The sequence below is a fragment of the Hydra vulgaris genome, chromosome 02 (assembly GCF_038396675.1).
Source record: "Hydra vulgaris chromosome 02, alternate assembly HydraT2T_AEP".
Taxonomy (NCBI): Eukaryota; Metazoa; Cnidaria; class Hydrozoa; order Anthoathecata; family Hydridae; genus Hydra; species Hydra vulgaris.
Window position 1 is genome coordinate 33,750,143 of NC_088921.1, and position 15,702 is coordinate 33,765,844.

Consider the following 15,702-nt stretch of genomic DNA (forward strand, 5'->3'; position numbering starts at 1 on the left):
AAACATATTACTATTACAAGGGTAGTTTAAACATTATTAATACAAAGATAGCTTAAACATTAATGCAACATTTTTTTTTATTTTTTATTATTAGGTTGATTAGGTGCTCCCAGAAGTCTTTACGGTCTTATTACGGAGCACCGCGGCAGACCATTTAACTAGAGGTTCACGCCTCCTTCCTTACCAATGTCGCTAATTGGGCTAGAGCCGGCGTCGAACCTCGGAACTCTGGGTTCTGAACCAGAACTCTAACCACTGCGCCACGGCTGCTCATTTCGAAAGTCTTATTGGTTTGTAGCAAACGTTATTTTTACATCATGTCGATAGTTAAGTATTATTAGTTAAAAGCTAGTAACATCTTAGCCATACTGTTTCAATATAGTAGGGAACCTCAGTCGCTTCAATATAGTAGGGAACCTCAGTCGCTTCAATATAGTAGGGAACCTCAGTCGCTTCAATATAGTAGGGAACCTCAGTCGCTTCAATATAGTAGGGAACCTCAGCCGCTTCAATATAGTAGGGAATCTCAGTCGCTTCAATATAGTAGGGAACCTCAGTCGCTTTTAAAAATGGCGTAATAAACGTAAATTTTGTTAATTTCAAATTTGCATTATTTTAAATATTTCATTTTTAAAATAGTTATAACCACATATGTTCCACAGGTGTGGGTGTTTTAACATTTTCAATACTTTCTATACTATATTTTTAAGACAGAGAAATTTTTTTCTTTTCTTTTTTTCAATTATGCAGTGATCAAATAAAACCAATTACATTAAATCTATTTATAGTTTGATGAGGAGGTGCTACACCAAGCCCCTCTGTGCTGACGAAAATAAAAAACACAGACGCTACAGAAAAAGAAGCAATTGTGTCTCTAAAGTTACTTTGTTACGCTGTCTTTGAAAGCATTGACTGATGGAGCATTCACTGCTGTTTGGGAAAGCGCATTCTATGGGACAACAACTCTATTTGAAAAAAGGTCAATTTATATTTAAAATGTCGTTCTTCACAATTTCGTACAACCTGGCGTTCTAGTTTTTGGCTATGCCCTCTCAAAATATACTTTCTTTTACTGTTTGAAAGTTTTTGCGGGACGAAAGAACTGACAAGTTCGAGTTGACGTGTGATTTTATATTGCTCAATAAGGTCTGCCTTTTTACGACGTTTTTCAAGTGTTGTTAGACCGAGCTGTTGATGTCGATTTCCATATGACAGGTGTTGTAATTTTCAAAGAACTGCAACTGCGATATGATATTTTAAGTCGCCCTAGCATTCTATTCGCTATTGATGCAGTCTCTACTGGTGGTCTGACGTTAAGGTTCTTGGAGATCATCACACCAAGGTCTCGTTCGACTACAGTCTTTTCGAGTGGATAACGCGTGCCGTCAACGTTGGCTATTGAATATTTGCGCGTCGACTTTTTACATGCGCAACCAACATGCATTACTTTGCATATCTCAATGTTGAAATGCATAAGCCAAATATGTGACGATTTCACAGCTCTGTCAATATCAGCTTGAAGAGTGACGCTGTCCGACTCGTTTTTTAATTATGCCAATAATTTTACTGTCGTCAGCATACAGCTGCGTATGATGAGTGATGCTGTCCGGCAGTTCATTAATAAAGGTTACGAAAAAGCAATGGGCCCAAGACCGAGCCTTGAGGCACGCCACTAGTAACCGCTTGCCATTCAGATATGATACCGTTGATGACCACTCGTTGACTTCAGTTGCGTAACCATGCTAAGATCCAGTCTAAGAGCGCGCCTTGAATACCGTAGGCTCTTAACTTATAAAGAAGATGTTTAACGTCAAACACCTACACAAAAACTGAGTACATGACTCCTACTGCGTGGCTGCAATAAATTGCTTCCGTCATGATGTCCCAAGTTTCTAGCCGGTTTGATACAATCCTTGCAATGAACAAAGCCATGCTGCTTTGGAGTAATTAAGCCATCAGCAACACATTATTCCATTATCTTGTTTGAAAAATACTTTCCATCATTTTGCATGGAATAGATGTGAGCGAGATAGGCCGGTAGTTTGATGCATTTAGTTTACTCCCCTTCTTGAAAATAGGCATTACATTCGATTTTGTCCACAAGTCGGGAACTATACCAGTCGCAAACGAGCAATTGTAGATAAGCGAAATAGGTTTGGCAAGGGCAGCTGCACAATTACTAAGGACCCGTGAATGTAAGCCGTCGTAGCCGATTGACTTTCTTTCATCAAGACGGGTGAGGCACTTTTGTACTATATTGATGGAAAAACTTGCTGGATTGATGACGCAGATAGTACGACTTTTAAAAGCTGCCATTGGACCTTCGGGCTCCAAAACAAAAACCGAATGAAAATTGTTATTCAACAATAAGCATATATCGCCGGTATCGGTAGTGATGTTGCTATTAGCTGTTTCTAGCAATGTAATAGGTTACTGACGCTCTGTTTGCTTTGTAAATGTTCATGTAGGCGTTTAGGGTTGCTTTCGGACTCTCAGGCGAGTTTCGCTTTATAATTGTACCTGGCAAATTTTACCATTTTATTAACATTTTTGCATGCGGTGCGATGTGATTCTTTGAGTAATTTGTGCGTATCGCAACCTGCATTAATATAGGGGAGAGTTGCTTTAATTGGTACACTTTTGGAATAAATATTTTTACCCAAAGATGGCTTTACTATAAAAACATTTATGATTTGACTATTACAAACAGACAACCCTACTCAGTGTTGACCTTAGCCTTCTTGCCACCCTCGTGCGGAATTTTTCCTGCCGTGACTGAAAATTTATAAACTTGCTGGTAAATTACACGGAAAATAATAACAAATCGAATTCAAAAATAATACTTTGCAATGAAATGCATACAAAGAAACGTTTTTTGTTTATGTTTAACACAAAATAAATTTAATTTTTTAAATTAATCTTTCGGACTTTTTTATCACTAAATCTTTGATTAGCGTAAAAAAATCAAGATTTTCAGCGATATCGTTTTTAATCGATAGGGTTCCTACACTTGAAGTTCTATCCTGCGACATTGTTGACCGCAGATAGGTTTTTATTAGTTTCATTTTGGAAAAGGTTCTTTGTGTGATCAATTAAAATTTTCTATCGACTCACTAAAGCTGAGAATATAGAGTGAACAATCTCTGGAGAATACCAAATAAAGTTATAGAATCATTTTCGAATTTAAGCTAATTATATCTAAGAACATTTTTATTGCTAAAGGATTAAATTTTAAAATTCTTTTTTGTACCTCATTAATCTTTCTTTTCATATTTGATCCATTATCATACCCTTGACCTCTGCAGTTAGAGATTTCAAGTCCATGCTTAGTTAGCCTGTAGAATCAGTAACAGAAAAGAATCCTAAAAAGTGCTCTTTAATTTCCACTCTAATGTCTAATGACAAGTCAACAATTCAAATTATAAGAGAAAGTTGTTCTTTTCTAGAAATATCAGGTATACAATCAGCGAGGATTGAATAGTAAACGGCTTTCAAGACCCGGTTTATTATTTCATCATTAACCTTTTGAGGCATTAAATCTATTAACTCATATAAATGAATATTTTTTCCGCAGTGATGATCTGAAGTGCCACCTTTTATTGTAAGTGCTAAATATTTTTGCATCACAGGATCAAATTTTGCATTTGTATTAGCTCTAAGAATTTGCCGTTTTGAGGTGTAAACAGTTTATCTGAACTCCCTTAAAAAGACATATTGTTTTCAGCTAGATAAAGAATGATATTCATCAACCGAAGAAGAAAATTTTGCCATTGCAAACTGTCTTTCTATAATATTAAGTTCTTCATTATCTATAGTTTTTCCAGTTTATAATCTTATTTCAATTTCCACCCACTGTTGAAAACATTTGATATGGGAGACGCTACTTTCATGAATTCCCAATGTTTCAGTTAAATATCTCCATTTATTGAACCCATAAGAGACTAAGTTTGACTTTGAATTATTATCAAAAAGTAGACAGCAAAAACAAAATACGGAGTTTTTCGAATCTGAATAAACCAACAATCTACGGCAAAATGTTGCTCCATTTACAAGTTTTCTATTGTAATAAATGCTAGAAAAATATCGACCATTTCTATCTTCAGGTTATTTTTCCTTAGTAATTTGAAAAGGACCAAGTTTAATTAAACGGTCCACAATGTTGCTAGATCGAACAACTAGCCACTTTTCACAATCCAATAAATTAAGTGATTCTTAAAATCTTCCGATAAATCATTTGATTCTTTTTAAATAACTGGTTCATTATCTACTTCAATTTGCAATGAAGTTATACAACTATTTTTGAGTATTGTTGAAGGTTCTCCAACTTTATTGGACATAGTCGTAGAGATAGTTGAAGCTTCAGGGTTAAAATCTTCAAGATCTTCATCAGGTTTTTTATAAGCAACATATTTTTCAATGCTCATGAATTTTTCAATTTTTTCAAATTTTTTATCTTTTTCGGACTTTCTTTTTCTGTACTCATACCCAGACAAATTTTTTCTCAAATTTGAAATATTATGTGACATGAGGCAAATTATTTTTTATTCGCAAGATAAAATTTTTTCTATAATTGAAAAAAAAAAATTAAACAAAGTTATCAAGAAACATTGTTAAAATTTTGAAAGTAGATAAAACAGAACAAAACTTACTGATTTTTAAAAATTGCTTTAATTGAGTCAACTTAACGTTTAATAGCAAAAAATATGAACTTTTAAACTTCTTTATAAAAAAAAGTGCGCAACTTTTCGAAATGACTCTTTTCGAAATGAGTGGAAATAACGCACAAATGGTAATGACAAATTAAAATGTGCGTTAATTATGTCTTTAAGTAAATTTAGTAATTTTTTGTCGTTCAAATTTAAAATAGCTTTTTTTTTTGTAAAGGTCAAGCGATAAATTTACATACTTCTGACTAATAAAATTTTATAAATAATAAACTTTTATAAAATAAACTGTTTCCCTAAATTGGAGCACTTTTATTTTTAATCAGAAAAGGTTTTTTTTTTTTAAAAAATACCCAGTAAAATCAACAAAAATTGATTAAAAATGATTTTTATCTTTACAGTGAACATTTAAACAGTTCATTCAAAACTTATAACAGGATTAATATTACCCAGGATTACCCAGGATTACCCTGACAAACTGAAAGTTTACAAACAAAAAAAATTATAAAAGCTTTAACTGTTATGACGTTCTCTTAATTTATTGATTATAAATCACTAAATAAAGTATAATTTTTAAGGTTTATGGTTGTTACTAAGTATTTTTAAATTGCATTTGAACTATTTCTACAACCCTTTGATTTTATTACTGATTAATCAAAGTTTCCTTGATTAGTTCCAATCAAGGAAACTTTGGACTATTTTGTTATAGTTGACCTTCATTGAAGCAGTGTGCCTAGCCCATTGGAGTGGTCCCCGAGAGAATCACCATGTTCGATGGAGGTAGCACGGTCTGGCTCATTTGTTATTATCAGATCAGGTGTGCTAGTGGACTCGACGTGTCTTTTACTTCGGTACGTTGGGAGTGTGACAAGCTGAGTTAGGTGACAATCATCAAAACACTTTTGGAAACTGATATCACCTTAAGGTTCATCTCTCACGTGAGCAACTGTTGCAATGCCACTGTTAACTTCGAAACGAGTCTTAAGATGTATGGCTAAAATATTTTCTTAAAGTATATCTTTAATTCTTTGGCGCCAAAATTCGAAAAAAAAAAAGAAAAGTTTTTGATATCTATTTTGTTTTGCGGCAAAATAAGTTTGTAATAACAAACTTGTAAAAATATTCATAAATTCAAAATAACTGAAAAATTTTAATGTAAGTTTTAATAATTTTCATACTTTTTTTTTTTTAAATGTTAAATATAAAAAAAACGGTGCCCAGAAAACACTAATTAGAAAAAAATTTTATTTGAGTTTGTTTTGACTAAATTGTTAAGTAAAAAACTCGGACCCAAAACATCAATATATATATATAGATATATATATACATATATATATATATATATATATATATATATATATATATATATATATATATATATATATATATATATATATATATATATATATATTGTCAAAATGCATTGCAACATGTTTGAGTAGCGTAGGGCGCATGAAGTTAATTAATTTCGCGGAGACACCGTATCAAAATTTAGATTATCGTATATAATTATAATGTATACCGTATAAAATTATAATGTATATCAAAGATAATGTATGTTAAGCGGCCGTGATGCAGTGGTTAAGTTCTGGCTCAGGACCAAGACACTTGTGGTTCGACGCCGACTCTAACCCAAAAAGCGACATTTCTTAGGAAGGAGGCGTGACCTTTCTCTGAGATAAAACCAACAGGTATTCTTGGAGTACCTTAATAACTAAACAAAAAAATATATAGTGTATAATTATAATGTATATTACAAATTAATTTAGAGCGAGCAGCTTTAAACGAATGAACTGATCAAAATAAAAAGTTTTTTTGCCTAAATTATTTTAAATCGTACAATTACCATATGAATCTCTCTTAATCTATTTAACTTATCAAAAGATAAAGGAGAAAATTATAATTTATTTCTAGTTTCTGGGTGTATTTCGAAGCTGAGGGAGGACTCTGAACCGCTATATGAATTGTCCAAAAACAGTAGTCAATATATATTATATCAAAAGCTTAAATTTCTTTACTTCCATCAGAAATATGCTCGTGCAACAAGTTTTAAAAATCAATTTCTCCCACAAAACAACTTTTTAAAGAAATCAATATTTTAAATATATTTTGATTGTGTCTTTAAAATTGTATTCTTTATCCCACCGGGCACAAGACGTGTTTAAGATATCTAAAATACATATTAAAACCAATTTAAGCCTTTTTTAGACGTCTAAAATACGTCTTGTGCCCGCTAGGATGTTTAATTGTAAAGAAAATTTGTTACAAAATCTTTGTATTACAAAATCTTTGTATTACAAAATCTTTGTATTACAAAATCTTTGTATTACAAAATCTTTGTATTACAAAATCTTTGTATTACAAAATCTTTGTATTACAAAATATTTGTATTACAAAATATTTGTATTACAAAATATTTGTATTACAAAATCTTTGTATTACAAAATATTTGTATTACAAAATATTTGTATTACAAAATATTTGTATTACAAAATATTTGTATTACAAAATATTTGTATTACAAAATATTTGTATTACAAAATATTTGCATTACAGTTTTGTTATAAAACAAGCAGTTAGCTTGTTTTATAACAAAACTGTTCGAATTTTTAAATAAATTTTATTTAAAATTTGAATAGAACATTAAATAAGTTAGCGTATAAAAACATTAAACTTCAAACTTTTAATAATTTTATTTACAAAGTAATGAAATTACACGTAAAATATAATTGCAAGTAAACAAATTGTTCTTTGATTCTTCGATATTGTTTTTTAGTTTATTGGAAAAAATATTTTGATAGTGAACTTTAATTAAGTAAATGATTTATTTACTAAATCAAAGTTCACTACTTATTTATTAATTTAGGCAGAACAATGTCTTGTGGTAAATTTATTGTAGTAAAATTTAAATTGTATAGCCGTAGTTGAACACGTTCAGTAAACTCTCATTTAAATCCAACAGGGTCTGCAAAAAGGAAAGGAAAAAAAAAAAGCAGAAGCCGCTTTGCGAAATGCAAACAACTTGAACAATTTCTTTCATAAACTCCAGATTAACCCATTCAAAAAAGTCAATTCGCTAAACACAATGTTTCTTTTCCAGACTTTGAATCATCTATTGTAAGGGAAAACGCTGACACAATCATACCTGCGCAAATAACAAATAACATTTATACTAAAATAGAAACTCATTAAATAAAGCAACATGGGAACACGTGTATCAGAACAATATGCGAATAAATTCATTTATTTTATCAGCTCAATTTTCAACAGATCGTGGTATCTTTCCTCAAACAATAAATAGTTCTAATTTAATAGAAACTATTCTGCAGCATGGACTATGTAAACCACTTGGACCATTTAAGAAAGACGAAGATGGGCAACCAATATTTAGCGAATCATTTTGCTCGTTTTACTCTTCTGTAAATTTGAAAGTTGCCCGCATATGGCTTTGCTTTTCCTTAAGCCTAGGTCAGCCTACTTGATCATCTTGTTATCTAAATGAAAAAATTAGACAGCATGAAAAGTCACGCATCCATATATCTTCTTCTATTCTGTCTATGTCTATATGTCTATGCCAGATGGAATCTTGAAACCAATTAGACAAGGATCATGAAAATACAATGAACGAATAGTCGAATTTTGAAGAAAGTTTCTTGAGCGAGTTATTGACATTATATTGATCCTTGCAAAACTTTACTTGCCTTTTCGAGGACACCTTGAAATAATATCCACGGGTTGATGTGAAGGAGAAATTTTTTAGAGTTTAGTTTCTATGCAAACTAAATTTGACCTCATTTTAAAAGAGGTCACACGTTTACCATCTCAATCCACAAAGTATTTCAGCCCGAAAATTCAAAATGAAATGATTTCCTATATGTCTAAAGCAATAAAATATCATTTGATCGGGTTTACGAAATCGAATGCTGAGCTTCTGATATCCAGGCTCTAACAGTGGAACTTGGTTGATTATTAGGTTATAAGCTACGGATTAGAGGAAGCAGCATCAAAGTTTCTTCAACTTCTCCAGTCAGCGTGATGGGCTGTTACCCTACAACGATGTTGTCGGTCTATTCCAGGCTATAGGTATCGCATGTAATCCTATTGACAGACGCCTATTCATAAACAGTTTATCCCGGAACCTCAAAGTTGTGTTGCTTCACAATAGAAACATCTATCCGTCTCTCCCGATGGCCTACTCTGCGCATCTCAAAGAGGGCTGCACTAGTGTCAAAATGTTGCTAAGTACATTAAAGTATGACGACTACGGATGGGAGGTGAATTCAAAATGGTATAATTTTTCATGGGTCTTTAAGAGGTTTTACGAAATTTTTTCACATATTTTAGACATGAGCTATTAAAATATAACACTTATGGTTATCAATGATGCAGTTGAAGCCAATGTACCAATGTACAACTTTCTTTGGTACAATAATTCGGGTTCTCAATTTTTTTTGGGTACTGTTTAAAAAGGTGGTCAGAGCTTGCTTTCTCTTCACAGAATAATTGCATTAAAGTTGAAAAACCTTTGTCCAACAAGGTGGACTTCTCAAGTAGATGCGGTCCGTGCGGTAAAAAATAGATATGTCGACATTCTAAAAGTACTTATACGGATTTCTCTTGAAAGTCTAAATAAGACAAAGAGAGACAACGCCATAGTTCTTCGGAATGATATTGGAAAGTTTGAATTTATTGTATTCATTGTTGTTCGGGAAAGATTACTTTAAGCAAATAATACAGCTTTTGTCGAGCTCCAGAGAAAACAAATAGATCTTTCTCGTGCAACTATTTAACTCTCAATAGCCCATACAGAACTTCAGTTTACCCGTAGTTCATGGGAGAGCATAGCTTTAACTTCAAAAGCACTAGCAGTTAACTGAAACACCACTAAAACTTTTGCAAACATACGGAGGAGAAATGCCAGATTAATTCATGATGACTTTTAACAAAATCAAAGGATTCAAGATGGTGAACTTTTGTTTAAAGTGAATGTCTTTTATCCTATTATTGACACTGCAATATATCAACTGCAGTCATGCTTTCAAGGCCAAAAACCAGTTTACTGATTTGAGCTCAATAAAGAGATGCAACCTTAGCAGATGCTAATTTTGCAACTGATTTGATATATGGTTTCCAAGAAAGATTGGAAGTAAGAGTTAATCCTAGAAGATAAAGAGTGGATGACTCATCGAGTACATTACCGTTCATAAATATAAGAAGATCTAAATTATTGCGATAACGATTGGCTAAAGTTTTATCTGTATTGAAGTTCACCAGCCACTGTGAGCCCCATGCTGTAGCAGAAGTGAGGTCCTTTTTGAGCTCAAATGCCTCCTCCAAGCAATCAGAGAGTGTTGGTTTCTTATCACGACAAGAATAAATGGTAATATCATCAGCAAACAATGCCACCTTAGATGTGAGAATATCTAGAAAATCGTTGATGTAAATTAAAAAGAGTATAGGGCCAAGGATAGAACCTTGAGGAACCCCTGATGTTACAGAATAAGAAAAAGAGTGCTGTCCATTGAGGACAACTTTTATACTAAGATTGAAATGGAAGGATTCAATAATCTTAAAGGTGTTGCCAGATACACTATAAGAAGAAAGCTTATGGAGAAGACCAGCATGCCAAACTTTATCAAAAGCTTTTGAAATGTTAAGAGCGATGGCCTTAACCTCTCCACCTTTATATAATGCACAATAAAACTTATCGGTTATTACTGTTAGCAAATCAGCTGTAGAACGAGAAGATCGAAATTCATATTGATGGTCAGAAAGTAAGTTATTAGATTCAAGATAAGAGATTTAGTGTTTGTTAATTTAAGATTCAAAAACCTTGCTTATGATAGGAAGAGGACTAGTGGGACGGTAGTTAGACGAATCAGATCGCTCTTCAAAATTTTTGAAGATATGAATAACAGATGCTGCTTTCTAGCAGGCTGGAAAACAAGATAAGCACTTGACACTCTGTATATATAGATAATATATAGATATATATAGATACCGGAGAACACTTCTGCAAGACAATAACAAGTACGTTGTACGTGCCACAAGCTGTAGAAGATTCTAAGCAGAAAATCACTTTAGATACAGAAACTGGAGTGATAAGAATGTCAAGCAATGGATCAACCTGTTTGTTGGCAATACCAGGTAGAACGCAACTAGTGGAATCAAGAAATGATATTGATGAAAAGTTTTTAGCAAACAGTTCAGCTTTGTCTTTAGGTGAGATGATAAAGTCTGAACTATACAAGAGAAGTGGAATTAAAGATTTGACCTTATTATTAATACTATTAAAGATTCTCCGGAAGTCACGAGAGCCTAATTTTTGAGATGAGATACGAGATTTCCCGATCTGAGAATAGCGGGCTTTGGCCTTAGACAAAACCTTTTTACAATGGTTTCTAGCAGTAATAAACAGACGTCTGTTTTCTGGAGAATTGTTTTGCTAATAGATATGGAGTAACGGTTTCGATTGGGAATTGTAGCAGCACAATGTGAGGAAAACCATGGAAGAGAGTGAGGCTTGACCTGGAATTGTCGAAAGGGAACAAAAAATTCCAGAAGCACCTAAGGGTAAATGTGGAGAAACTAAGCACTGACTAGGATCAGAAACAAGACATAAGTCGAGTATAAAAGGTAAATGATTCGGGTTGTCTGGAAAGTGAGTTGGAAAGTTGACTATTTGAGTTTGGGATTAAGAAAGGCAAAAGTTGTGGGCTTTTATGCCTGCAGAGTCACTGACACTAAAGCCAAGTCATTTAATGTTATGAGCATTAAAGTCAACGACAACAACAATATATGCTGATGGATAAAGAGAGAGAGAGGGCTTCGTCAATATGATCAGAAATAACTTCAAAAAGAGTGCAGTCTTTAGATGAAGGAGAGCGATATAGAACAAAGAGAAAGGCAATAGTGTGAAGTGGTGCTAAACGAAAGCACATGAAAGAATAGTCTGTGGATTCAAACCTAGTTTCACGACAAATGGGTGAATTCTTACGAATGTAAAATTCCAGGCCAAGCATATGACTATTGGAATCTTTACGAATTAAAGGAAGATAACCAACAACATTAGGATCGCAAGATGAGACAGCTGAAGCCAAATTAGTCTCACAAAGAGCAAGTAGGTCTGGTGAACTTTGCAAGAGATTGTACTGGGTTATATGTTACCAGTAGCAGGATAACCTGACCTGGTAGTAACTTGGCGGTATTTTATGGATAGGAAATAAAAATATAAGACAATCTTATTTGACAGTTTTTAGAAAATTGTTTGAAGTTTACACTTCAAGCAATTTTCTAATACCTGATTTAATATTGTTGTTATATTACAGGGTTATTTATTTTTATATGCGCGTTTATTCATTCTTATATGCGCATTTATTTTTTCTTATATGCGCATTTATTAATTCTTATATGCACATTTATTCACTTTAATATGCGTGTTTGTTCATTTCAATGATATAAATAAATAACTAGATACCTAACTTCGCCGTTTTTAGTGAAGCCAATTTAATGCGCTGGAAGCCATTATATTATATCGGGCAAAAAGCTTTTAGCAATCACATTCATATGAAAAGATATTGGCAATTTAAACGTCCTTATTCTTGGAATTAAAGATGATTAGAATCACAGACGATCAATTTAGTTAGCATACAGTCACATAGCATACAGCTGAGCATACATATTTTGAGCATACATACATATTTTGGCGCTACTGCAGTTTCTACCCCCTTTTTTTTATTAGTGAATATGATAGAGAATTTTATGCTGATTAAGAATCGTATAAAACATAGGTCTGAAAACCAACAAAAAGTGCTCTAAATCGCTGTTGAAGTTTAAAAAATTACACTAAAAAACGCTAATATTCGCCATTTTTTCATACTCGGTTATAAATACAATTCTTTTCCACGATGAATATAAAAAAGCCTGGTTTCTATCAAAAATGTAAAGCAAACCTGTTAAAAAATGGTGAGCGCATCATTTTCTGATATATCTCTGGCCCTAACCCCAACCCGGTCTCAAATCATGTACTTTTAATCGCGCCAATCCCTATTTGTCAGTCGATGTATGTGCATTCAGTTGTGCCAATCCCTATTTGTCAGCATGTACATTAAATTGCGCCAATCCTTATTTTTCAGTCGATGCATGTACATTTAATTGCGCCAATCTCTGTTTGTCAGTCAATTTATGTACATTTAAAAAGCAAAATCTTAAATTAATTTTTAAAAAATTAATATATTAATAAAAACATTTAATTTAAATATGGTTTACTTTTGACGACAATAAAAACCGGGTTGCGTAATTAAAAAAAGATTTTCTAAGCGATTGATTTCAAAATGTAAACTTAGATGTAAAACGTTTTATAAAAATGGCGAATATTAGCGTTTTTTAGTGTAATTTTTTAAACTTCAACAGCGAATTAGAGCACTTTTTGTTGATTTTCAGACCTATGTTTTTAACGACTCTTAATCAGCATAAAATTCTCTATCGTAATCAGCAATAAATAAAAAGGAGGGGGGGGGGGGGGAGAAACTGCAGTAGCGCCCATATTTTTTGGTCAAAGATTGGACATGATATTGTTAGCATGTTTAGTTTGTTATAACAAACTAAAACAAACTGGTATTTTTATAGCCACAAAAATATATATTTAAAAACATATTTGCAGTTAGAACATCAAACTAAAACATCGTATAATATATTTTATTATTTAAATAAAAGTTTTATACAATAAAATGAAATATTCATAAACCCTTGAACAATATTAATTTGTTAGTTTGTTGTCTTAAACCAATTGACAATTTTTTTAGAACTTTAGTGATATAATCCTGGGCATATCTGAACATTCAAATTCTAAAGTAATATTCACATATCTTTCTAACAAGCTGGCTGGAATGCAAATCTTCATTTTCAGTCCACAATTCTAAGTCCTTATCAAGTCCTTTAAAGACTTTTTTTTTAATAATTAATTTGTTAACACAATAGATCATCTTATGCTTTATATTTTTATCTGAGGTTATTTTTGGATTTTTAAAATCTTTACCACTAATAAAGAAGTTAAATACTTTCTCACACGACTCAACAACAGAAACAACATCCCTTGATGGCAAAAACAAACCACCACGAGTTTTAGTTAAGTTAGAACATACTTAAATGGTTTCTCATGAAACGTTAACAGATCGGTGGATAATTTTAGAGTGTTTCTTATAATTAGCATCTATAATTATCTTATGCTTTATATTTTTATCTGAGGTTATTTTTGGATTTTTAAAATCTTTACCACTAATAAAGAAGTTAAATACTTTCTCACACGACTCAACACCAGAAACAACATCCCTTGATGGCAAAAACAAACCACCACGAGTTTTAGTTAAGTTAGAACATACTTAAATGGTTTCTCATGAAACGTTAACAGATCGGTGGATAATTTTAGAGTGTTTCTTATAATTAGCATCTATAATTAAACCTAAAACAAATGTCTTTCTTCGATGTAAAAGCAATGGAATGCTATTAACATCAGTCAACTTGCTCAGATAAGTAATCGTATTGTTTAAAAAATCTTTCCAATAAAGCTGACTATTAAGATATAGAGGTTTCTTAAAGTGTTTACCATTTGGATTTCTGGAATTGAGCATGTCAAATAATTTATCAATAACTCTTATAAAACGGATTGTACTATTTGCTCCTAAGAAAGATGGATGCTGTGATACCATTAAAAATTCAATTGCATCAGCAACAGAGCTGCTAAGGGTTTGGCCAGCTATTTTGACATTCATTTTGTGGCGATAAAATTCAATATGTTTTCTTGAAAGTTTGTTTGCAAATTTCAAACCTTCAAGCTCTTGTAACTCAAACAAAGCTTTTATATAACTCCATTTAATATAGTGGCCCTCATCATCAATAAAAACACCCAAATCATTTAGAGAATTTCTAGCTAATTTAGGCATATGGCATGGGTCTAGGAAAATGTGGAGCAGTTGGTTGTTATATGAAAAAGTACTAACTATATCGTCTATGACTTTGCCAAACTTATATCCAAATGGGACAACGGAATTTAAATTTGTACTAGTACCATCAAATGTAATACTTTTGATACAAAGTTCATATGTCAAAGCCACATCTAAAATATTTTTAATAAAACATGTTAAATCACTTGCTTTAACTTTATTTGATAAAACATAACCAATGGGTGTTTTCCAATGTCCTGGCAAACCAACTAACATAAAAATTAATGCCTCTGTAGCTGGAGTATCAGGTTCACATACAGAAATATCTTTACCAAAATCACAAAAACCAATATAGTGACCTGAACTTTTGTCATAAGTTATACTGTTTTTGATTGCCATAGCATCAATAATAAGAGCACAATGCTTAAAATTAATATCTGTTTTCTGTTTATGACCAAGATATGAAAAAACATCAAGGAATAAACAAGGATCACGATTTACAGATCATGTCCAATGTGATATTGAACTAGCAGCAGGAAGACATAACATTGGCTGAAGAAAGTTATACGCACGTGGAGAATAAAAATGAAGAGTTAAAGCGAATTTTTTCACTTCATCGTTGTATCTGTGACCTTTTAGTTTAACATTTTGATTGGAAAATTGGTTCTTAATGATTTCATATGAGAGTCCAGAAAAATTTTCACTTAAAACAGTGGCAGCATCAGTAGTCAAATAATTTTTAGATTTTAAAAGGGAAACCATGTCTTGTAAAAAACAGATTTTCTTTTCTTCTTAATTTTTGTTGTAAAACTTTCACTTTTTTTTAAATTTTTCTTTTGCTGGTGATAAAGATCTTATAGATTGTGTTGGAGATTGACTGGTGTGGTCATTTTTTTCAATAGTGCTTTCTGGCTGATCATTATGTGTTGAATTAATTTCTTTGCTGGGTTTGTCTATAGCAGGGTAAACATCAAACTTTGTTTTTTTCGATAAAGGATCAAATTTAGATAATGAATTTACTGATGTTCGTATTGATGGGAGTTTCCTTTTTGTCTTTTGAATATTTGTAGAAAATATAAAAACTGATGGCACACCAT